Genomic DNA, 10,814 nt, shown 5'->3' on the forward strand with positions numbered 1-10,814 from the left:
GTTGCAGATGCACGGTCCCGTGCCTGGCATTTTACATGAGTGCCAGAGACTGAACTCAGGCCCTTATGATTGTGTTGCAAGCGCCTCACCAACTGAGTCATCTCCCCAGCTCTGCACAGACGCTCCTTTAAAGCCCGAGTGAGGAGTCTAGCCTTCCGCTGTAGTTAGGGCTTTAATCATCCATTGAAGAATGTCCTAAATGTTCCTCTCAGCATCCTAAAGGGCATATTCTGGCTCTCTGTGACCCAGAAGGCTGTCTTTTATCTCTCATCCTCTGGGTGCCCACATACTTCCCTTTGTTACTTTGTTGCTTTTCGGTGGGGAAAGAAGAAAGAGGGAGGGGGTTGTATGAGGGCAAAGAGATATAAAACAGCAAAGAGGCAGCATGGCAGAATCTGGGACTGACACACAAGGTATGTTACAGAGGGATGATGACTCCAGATCTTGAGAAATCCTGCCATTTAAGTATGATATCAGTTTAAATAAACATTCTCTCTCCTATCTAAAGGCCTAGGATTGGCTGTAATAGAGCAGCAGGCTTTGCCTTTGTGGGAATCCAGGATACTGTTAGGTTCTCCAAAGGCAGGGCACTGGGGAGTCCCATGCAGGTGAGCACCTGGGGACAGGATCCTGTCCCTGGGCAGTGAAGGTTCCCATTCCTTGGGGATATTTTCTCTGTGGATGGCAGTACTCCAGCTCTGTCCTCAGTAGGGAAGGAGGTAGATGGGACAATATGCCCCAAATCTCTACTTGTCAGTGTCTGACTTCCTGGCATTGGCTTCACTCTTCATGGAACCCCTGTAGAAGAGGCCACTTCACCAGGTTGCTGATGACATGAAGCGGGTTATTAGCCAGTTTTGGTGATCAGATTTTCTAGTTCAGGGCTCTGGAGATGACTTTTTTTTTTCATATAGTCTTTCCTCCATGTTCCTCCTTACACTATATCTATGCCAACCTCTGGAAAATTCCATTTCTTCTGTCCTCAGCCCCATCCCCAAGCCTTAGACTGCATTCACAGTCTACCCTACCCCTCAGTATATAGCTGGAATTCTTATCAGAACTTTTCAGTGATCTCCAGTTTGTCTCTCCACCTTGTGACCGCCCCAATGCCCACCACAGAGTCATTTCATTGTGTGGTCTTCCTTGCTTCTCCTGGACCCTCTGCTTCTGCCCTCAGATTTCTGGTCCCACTCTAAGGCATGCTAAAGTGAGCTCCCTCAGCACATCCTCCAGATCTTGCATGGAGTCTTCTCAGAGCCACCATGGAAGCTGTGATGTTTTTCCTGGAATCCTTGTAGTTGCTGTGCTTATAACAAGGCTCAAGACTCCTAGTTTGTTCCACGCTCATGACTCTGTGGCTTTTGCTTTCATACAGATGTCCATGCTTATGACAGGCAGATGCACCAATAAACTCCCTTCATACTGAATATTTAATTAAGTTGAAATTGCATTTGTGTGCGTGTGGTATGTGTGTGTGTGTGTGTGTGTGTGTGTGTGCACGAGCAAGGGAGCGTGGGGGTTCATGTGCCTGTGTGTTCTCATGTAGAAACCAGAACAAGATGTTGGCCATCTTCCTTTACCATAGTCAACGTTATTGCCTTGAAACGCTCCTCACTTCCATTGGGTTGGCTGTCCAGTGAGTCTGTTTGCCTTGACCTCCTCCCCCGAATGCTGGAGTTACAGGCAAGCATAGCAACTCCCAGCTTTCATGGAGGTGATGGAGATTTGAACTCAGGCTCTCACACTTGCAAATCAACAGCTCCTACTGAGTAAGCCATCTCGAGCCCCTTAAAATGACATTGAAAAACTGATTTGCATGTGTGTTTGTGCTTGTGTGGGTGTGGATGCGTACATGGTTGTGCGTGTAGAGGCCAGAAGTCAACATCTGGTTGTGGTGACATCAGGAGATACCTAAGTTTTTATTTTTAATTTATTTAAAAAGATTTTAAGAATTAACATACAAGGTATTAGATATCATTATGGCACTTTAGAGCAAAGTGTGTTTTAATGAATTCTCCTTCCCCTCATTTCCTTCTCCTTTTTGCTTCTGGTTTCTCCTTATGGACCCCCATCCCCCAACCCACTAGTTTCTTTCCCTCCTCCCTGTCTCATCTGTCTTTGTGCCTGCCCCCTTTCTTTTTTATCATTTATTTTTGTCCTCTTTTGATTTTCTTTCTAGGCTTTAGGTTTTACTCAGTCCCAAGGATACTTTCCTGGCTAGGGGCTACATATGAGGGGGCTGTTTCTGACTTTCTGAGATTGCATCATCTCATTTAATATTATACTTTCGGGATTATCCACTTTCCTGTACTTGTCATAATTTTGTCTTTCTTTACAGATGGATAGAATTCCCTTGGATGTATGCACCACGTTTTCATTATCCATTCATCTGCTGATGGGCAGTTCGTTTCCTGGCTATCACAAAGAGAGCAGCAGTAATCATGACGTGCAGGTGTCTTTGCCGTACGCTAAGGAGTCCCAGAGTGGCATAGCTAGGTCACATGGCAATTCGTCTTTTAACTTTTTGAGTTCAAAATGTGCTGAAACTGCATTTGAACTCTGGTTCACTGACCATCACTGTTTCGAATAGAGTACAATGGAGAAAATGAGTTACACACCACTTGATGGTGGGATTGACTGCTAGTTGTGGCTCGCTGGAAAGTATCACACCACACCGAGTCAGCTTAGGAAATGATTAAAATTCAAAAAAACAGGAGTATAGTTTCCATTGAACATGGCCTCTACATCATCATAAACTGAAAAACCATAAGCCGGATAAAAATGACTATCACTCAATACTGATTCTTAATCACTCTAGTTTGTAATATAATTGTTGTATATAATTGCAAACTCCATGTCAAGTTTGCACAACAAAATGTAGGAAATGAAATAGTTTCTAATTTATCTGAGCACTCATATATTTTAGAGATCTTCTTTGCAGGATTCTTTATGGTATACTTTTATCTCAATTGTCTACCATAACATTTGTAGTATTTTTACTACCACTAAAACCTGGCTTTGGCACTGGAGAGATGGCTCAGTGGTTAAGAGCACATGTTACTCTTGCAGAGAAGCTGAATTCTGTTCCCAGCATTTATATCTGGGAGCTTACAATTTCCATTAGTACTGTCTTTTAGCATTGGCGGGCACTCACACAAACACACACACACACACACAGAAACACACAAATAAAAATTTAAAAAATTATAAAAAACTTAGAATCTTTTTAGACTTGATCATTATTAACTTTATTTTACAAATAAAGGATTCACATGCTCTTATTTTAAAAATAAAAAAAAGAATAAAAAATTGTAAGTCAGCTACCACAGACTTGTGACCATCTGGATTCTATCCAAGGAGATCATCCATTTTGGTTAGTGATGACGTCACACACGTGAAGCTTCAGGCATGCAGATATAAGCGAGTCTGGATCACTTCCACAAATAGCTACTCCGGGGTTGGGACACAGGGTTGAGAAACCTTGATGGTTATGTCCTATTTGGTCACAAGAGGTTCTGGGGGCACAGTGACAACAGGAAGGCATTTGAATTTAATGGTCAAAGAGGGCTCAAGAGGGTAACCGCCTATCTCAGGCTGTGGAATTATACCCCATGAGCTGGGGACAAACAGGAGTCTCGGACACTGACTCACCTGGAGCTGCAGATAAGATCTCAGGGCACGGGGTTTGGGGAGCAGAACATACTGCAGATGGTAGACTGGAGAAGATAGAACCTTTGGACCCTGGTTTCCATAGAACACTAGGGCAAGGAACCACGGTAAATCCCCAGCAGGGTGGGGTAGTTGACACTCCACGGTATTCAGCCAATGAGAGAAAACCACCCATTAACACGATGGATGTGAACGGATAGATCCTTCTAGACAACCAATTCCTGGTTCCTCATGCTTTCCTCAGACACACCTTCATCCCACCTGGACGCTAGGGTCAGCTGCTTCCGGCAAGTCACACCTCAACTGCTTCTCTCTGTCACCAACCCTCAAGTTACTGGAGTGTCCCCAGGCTCCTTCCAGCCCAGAAAGCTCCCAGACAGAGGCTTTCTGCTCTGACTAAAGACCTCCCATGAAATTCCACTCCTTCAGTCATCGGCTTGTCTGGGCTGCTCCCAGACCTTGTATTCTTACCTCTAGCTAAGTCATTTTTATCCTGAGTCTACTGTCCTCGTCAGCTCCCTGGACCAAGAGCCTCTGATGGTCACCAAAAAGGCATGTGGGAACCTTTGTGACTGCCCAACAAACTGGCTTCAAAATAGCTTTGCTTAACTCCGCTGGGGACACTCAGTCTCCTCGTCTCCTGTTCCCCCAATACTTGGCTGCCCTGACCCAGCTGTGCCTGGGAAGAGACTGTCACTCAGGGGCTTGAACACATGCTTATTTTTAGGCAGTCCCTCGTCCTGGGTAGCTACCTCCCTGAGTGCCCCGGTTCACCTCCTAGACTGAAGGAGATGTCTGTCCTCTGGATTTCTCTTCTTCCTTCCTCCCTACACCCTTTGCGTCTGGATTTTTGAGGTAGGGTCTCTATACACCCTAGGCTAGCTTTAATTAATAGACCTCCTGCCTCAGCTTCCTAAACGCTGGTCTTCCAGATATGTGCCACTGTTCCTAGAGGCTTGCCCTCCACCTCTCTTCCTCTCTCTCAACACCCCCCTTCCTTTCTTCTAGAGCAGGGATCAAACCCAGGACCTTGTGCATGTTGAGCAAATGCTTGCCATTGAGCTCCACAGTTCTAGAAGGTTCTCACTTCCAGAGTTGTGCAAATTTCTCTTTAGTTCATGATACCTGCCCTTATTTTCCCTCATCCTGCGTGGGTGACCACTGTTGAGCGTCACATGTTAAAGAGGGAAGTACATGTTAAAGTGAAAAAGGATAAAGGCTATACAGTCAATCACTTCTCTGGTTCTCAGTTTTTGTATCTGTATAATGGGCATAATAAGCCTTTACCCTGTATTGCTTACTTCAATGGCAGAACTCCTGGGAAAAAAAAAAGCAACTTAAGGGAGAAAGGCTTTGTTTCGGCCTGTGGTTCAGGCGACTAAGGTTCATCTTGGCGGAGAAGGCATGGAAGCTGGGTAAGCTGAGTCTGGGATTGGAGGGGATGAGGAAGCAGAAGGTGTAAACCAGAAGTCCAAGTGGAAATCATCCAGGCTGACTGCTAGCAAGGCCAGAGTTTTAAAGGTTGCACAACCTGTGAAAACTGCACTTTCAGCGGGGACCAAGGGTTCAGGCACATGAAGCTGTGGGGACATTTCAGCTCCAGATCACCACATACCTGGGATGGAGCAATCCTCAAACAATGTGGGGGTGTTTCTGTCACCTTTAAAATGTTCTCCAGTTTCTAGGAAATGATTTGGATGGAGACAGTCTAACCAGAGAGAAGCAGCCTGCTAGCCTAGCTCATTGCCTCCTCCTTTCCCCGGGGCAGAGAGACCTCAGCCTCACCTGCCAGCCTCGGAGGGGCACCCAAAGCTTTTCTAGATGTGGGTTTCTGCTGTCATAACCTGCAGCGAGGATCTTGTTATAGTTAACACAGAGACCCCTGAAAGCAAAATTCCAATGTGGATGCTAAAGTCTGATTGCCCAACGGGAGTGAGGAGAAAATAGACAGTAGGCCAGGCTGGAGAAGGAGCCCCCTTGCCGTCCTGCATGGTGTGTGTGCAAGGCTTCTGCTAGCATAAAGCACGAGACAATCCCAAGAACAGCCGCGGGAGCCTCTTGGAGGTTCTCCTGGCCACCCTTCTGTCTGTCTCCAGCATGGGTGGAGGCAAGGGTCAGACGAAACTGCTGAGATAGCAACTTAGAGCCCGCCAGCCCCATGCCAGCCCTATGCCAGCCAGCTATTGTTCCCCTCCAGCTCAGCCCCTCCAGGTCAGGATGCTGACAAAGGAGGCAGGACCACTCCCTAAGCAAGCTCTGGCAGGGATCTCAGGAATGACTGGGGGCCCTACAGACAGCAGCCCGCCTTTCGTGTGCAGAGCTGGGGGCTGGAAGAAACATGTTCTGTGCCTGCTGCCAAGTTTCCTCTGAGAACAATGCGGCTGAAGATGGTGACTGGAAAACTGAAAAGGGTGTGGTGGTTACAGGTTCCGGGGGAGGTCAGGCACACTGTTGCAGGGAAGCCACCTTCCCCTGTCCCCCTCAAGAAAGCAGGCATCCCGAGACGGTGTTGACTCCTAGCAGGGTTGACTGCTGTTGAGTCCAAAGCTTTTGGGAAGACTGAAGGGAGCAGGTAGTCAAGGAGAGAGAGGCTGCCTCCTTTCCAGGTAGTGACTTGAGGTAAATGGGATTTTGAGTATTACTATTGAGAAGAGCTAGCAATACCAATGCTAGCAACACCAAAATTAACAATGCATTTTGTTAATTACTTTCAGTATCCATCATAAAATGTCCCATGGAAAAGGTAACTCTGCCTTCTAGAAGATTCTATTCTGTCTGTAAAATACCAATGAGCACAGTAGAGTAAAAGGCAGTGCTGTGGGTTCAGACCGTACACTGTAGTATTGTTATCTCCTTCCGGATGTGACTACTTAGGGCTATGCACTTGTGCCTCAGTTTCCCCTTCTGAAAATATAGAGAAAGATCTTAACACCATGTGTTTATGGAGTTGTTGTGAAGCTTAAATGAGGCGTCGGTCGCAAGCCATTAGGACAGCATCTAATGTCCTGTGCTTTGGAGTTTGCAAGATGAAGTCTTTAAGTAGAATTGAAGATGTCAGAGCAAATGGAAAGAAAGCCTATTCAGGTTTTAGGACCAGGCCTGGCAGTCTTCCAATGTGGCTTTTGACTTTTTTGTTTTGTTTTGTGTCGGTTGCTCCAAATTTGTTTTGGGCTTGTGAGAAAAGCAGGAGAGAAAGGATGTGATTCTGAAATGTAGAAAATTTTATGTGAGTGTGTCTGTGCATGTTTATGTGTGTGTGTGTGTGTGTGTGTGTGCATGCGTGTGTGTGTGTGGTGTTGCAGGAGCGCATGTGTATGCCAGTGTGGTTCTCCGTGCATGTTCAAGTTCGTGGAGGTTAGAGGACAAGCTCAGGAGTCATTTCTCAAGTCCTTCCACCTTTCGCTTGAGACGAGGGTCTTTGGTCTGGAACTTCATCACATAGGCTAGACTAACTGGCCAGTGAGCTTCCAGGGGTTTGCTTATCTCCACTTCCACTTCCCACCTCTCCATCCCTGAGATTACAGACGCACACCACTGCCCCTTCCTTTTTCTGCTCTGGGTTCTGGGGATTGAGCTGAAGTTCTCATGCTTGTCAGTGCTTTACTAATGAACAGTATCTCCCCAGCTCCCTTTTCGAAGCCTCTAAAGGCTCCAGCATCTTCTCTAGGGAGCTTATTTCCTGGACAGTGACTTTGCTCTTACAAAGAGTGATACAAGACTGTTCCCAGTTGAGAGCAGGTTCTGGGCTTCCCTGGCATTAAAACCACTGTGCTCAAGAGGAGACTGACTTTGATTGAGATCTGAGCATGTGTTGGGCTACAAACAAACTGAGGGTTTGTACCAAAGACATTTATAGAATGCTTCATCCTCACAGGGTACCAGTCCTTCTGTACCTTCCCAAACCCACTGGGAAGGAAAAGGAAGTCCAGAGTTAAGGGAGGAAGTAGAGGTGCTAAATTCTCGTGACTCCAGTAAGCTCTAGGTGTAGAACCGGTGCTGGAAGATGTGTTTTCCTAGTGGTACAGGTCCTTAGAAGACAGTCTCTGGATGCCAGCCAGTGCAGGCACAGACCTCTCATTAGTTCCCTCCAGGTCACAGGAACAACATAAAAGCACCTGTAGTCCAGGACATCCTGGGGAGGGGGCGATAGGGTGAGTGCTTGGTAGCAGGCACCTGTTATCCTGGGTTCTGGCAGCGCTAACAAGCTAGACTCACCCACCTGTCCTTAACAGGCCAATTAAAGAGGTAAGTCATGGTGAAATGTGGAGAAAAGAGATTTTTTTTCCCCTAATGTAGCACATTGGAAAGAAGAACGAAGAGGTCCAATGACCCTCAAGTCCATCTTTGGAATACTTACATGAAGTCTGGGTTTAAACAGATGATAAGAGATATGCATAGTCATAAGCCACTGGTCCTGGTCATTGAACCATCCCTGTTTGAGATTCAATCTCTTCTACAGAATGCAGGTTGTAAAAACAGAGTGAAATATTTCAGGAGATAAACTCCCCATCAGGTTGGAGCCAGATTTCAACCTTTTCCTTCTTCCAGCATGAGATCCTGGGGAAATTCCAATTCCTCCTGATCCATTATTTTAAGAGTCTCATAGCCAAAGGGAAGGATCCAATGTCTCTTTAGAGTATCAGGATGGTTACTATCCTAGCACTCAAGTAGGAAGATGGAGAGATCAAGGCCAGCCTGGGTGATATATTGAGTTCAGGCTAACCTGGACAAGAGGTCAACTCAGAATTGAGACCTGAGTGTATTGAGACTGATCAGAGTTTAGAGTCCTCTAAGTAAAATGTTTCTCCAAGTCACTAAACTAGAGACATCACCAAGAATTTACTTCTTCTTCTAACGCCTTTCCTTGTGTAACTCAGTTCTAATCAAAACTCTAAGAGGGAGGTAGCCTTATTGTTTCCATTGTATAGATGAGGCAACCTCAGAGAGGTTAAGCAACTTTTCAAAGACACATATGTAATTATTAGAGCTAGTCTCCAAACCTAGGTAGTTTGGATTTAACATTCATTTTAATGGCGTTGATGAGATTCCGAGATATATCTCTATTAATTTTAAATACAGTACTAGATCCTAGTTTAAATTGAATGGGCCAGCTTGACTTTTAGCATGTGTACACTTGGGGGAAGGTCCCAGACCCTAGGCAAAATATGAACAGTGCAAATAATAACTGACCGAGAACACAGGCGTATTCCAGCTGTGTCTGCGTTCCGAGCTGTGAGGTCCCTCCTAACTTATATTTACTTAAGACCTTTTCCACTCAGACAGGTTTCCTTAGGTTTTTATTAAACTGAATGAGTCTCAGTCCATTTTCCTACCTAGATGAGAAGGGGTTTTTGTTGTTGTTGGTTTTTTTTTTTTTTTTTTTTTTTTTTAAATATCAGTTGTGGTATCCAAAATAGAGTCACTCTCCCTCAAAGCTTTGGGCCATCCACAGATCTGAGCAGTGTGTTTTCATCCAAGCCACTGTTTAAAAACAGCAAAAGGATGTAGTGACTGAATGCGTGAGCACTGGGCCCGGGGAGACAGATGCCTTAGTAAATAAAGCACTGGCCCTGCAAGCCCTGGCCGTTCAAGTCACCAGTATCGGCAGAAAAAGTTAGGAGTGGCACACACATCTATAATCCCAGCACTTGGGAGGCAGGGAGAAGAGGACCCCCAGAGCTTGTTGGCCAGGAAGCCTAGCTGTATCAGTGAATCCCATGGTCCGGGAGAAACCCTGTCTCAAAAGATAAGGTGGAAAGCAATTGAGGAAGACACCAACATTGTCCTCCATTTACGTGTGTGTATACATAAACAGAGAGAGAGAGAGAGAGAGAGAGAGAGAGAGAGAGAGAGAGAGCCAAAAAGACTTCAGTCTTTGTTACATAATCACACACAGACACAGCACCCTGTAACTATCAATGGCCTCTTTCCAGAAAGGTTGTGTTGGGGAGTTTCCATATTGAGTCATGGCTGCCTTCAGCTTCTTAGTCCCCTTCCTCACCTCTCCTCCCAGATCCTGTTCCCTCCCCTTCTTTGGTGAGTTGTGGGGAGTGTCCTGGGGTCAGGTCCTGAAACTAGAGCTGTTTGGCCAGCATTCCAACCATTGTCCTCAGAACTGGTGGAGCAGAACAAACCTGCCTGAGATTTCTCATTACAGTGCCTGCTTTGGGAGGCCAGGAGCCAGCTGCAGTGGTTTCCAGGGCAACCAGCATTGCAGAAAAAGGTCACAAAAAAAAGCCTAGAGGCTCTTGACCCAGGCCTTTAAGAGTCAAGGAGTTGAGGGGAGGGCCAGAGATTGTTGTGAGCAAAGGTGGCTCTATTCAGGAGTGATTGTTGCAAATGTCAGCTGGGATTCCGACCTGCCACCCTCTGGGCCTGGCTGCTCCCCCAGTACAGGGCCCCTGCTGTGGACCACCAGCTTGAGCTTTCTGTGTGTGCCCATCAGCAGGGGTCCATTTGGGTCCTGCAAAGCCCTTTCTGCTTTGTGTGTTCTGTACTAACACTTGGCTGTATTTCAATAGCTCCCCCTTTTCTCCCATCCTCTGCTGGAATTCCTTTTCTTATCCTTCCTCACACGTGAGAACATCAGTGTCAAAAGGCTAAATAAAATACAGTGTAGTGAAAAGAAGGTCTGAGGGAGAGCCATCCTTACTTTAAAAAGTTAAGGCAGTGTTTTTCCTTCCTGACTGCTGGGTGACTCCTCGGGTAATTCTTGCTGCTACTGTAACTTTCCTGGCAGGGTAAAGATATTCTAAAAAAGACAATCATGCCTCTTTCTGACTGTCAAACTTTTGAAAGAGCAGTCCCCAAGGAACTGGAATTTCCCCAGGGGTCTCATGCTAAGAGAAGAAAAGGCTAAAGCCTGATACCAACCAGAGAGGGAGCTTCTCTTTCAGAAACAGGTTTGACTCCATTCTCAAATTTGTCAGACCATCTTGAGGAAGAAAGTGGAGCTGGATACTGATGGGTCTGTGACAGGAGAGACCACAACTGGACCAGAGCTGCTTCTGCATCCTTCTTACTCTTTATTTAACCTAAACCTTATATCAGGATTCCAAAGATGGACTTGAGGTTATACAGCATTGGGCCTTCTCCTTGTCTGTCTGTTCAGTTAGCCTATTGGAGACAGGTGGCCAAGTCAGTTT

The sequence above is a fragment of the Alexandromys fortis genome, unplaced genomic scaffold, assembly GCF_014885135.2.
Source record: "Alexandromys fortis isolate MF-2015 unplaced genomic scaffold, M_Fortis_MF-2015_v1.1 scaffold_69, whole genome shotgun sequence".
Classification (NCBI taxonomy): Eukaryota; Metazoa; Chordata; class Mammalia; order Rodentia; family Cricetidae; genus Alexandromys; species Alexandromys fortis.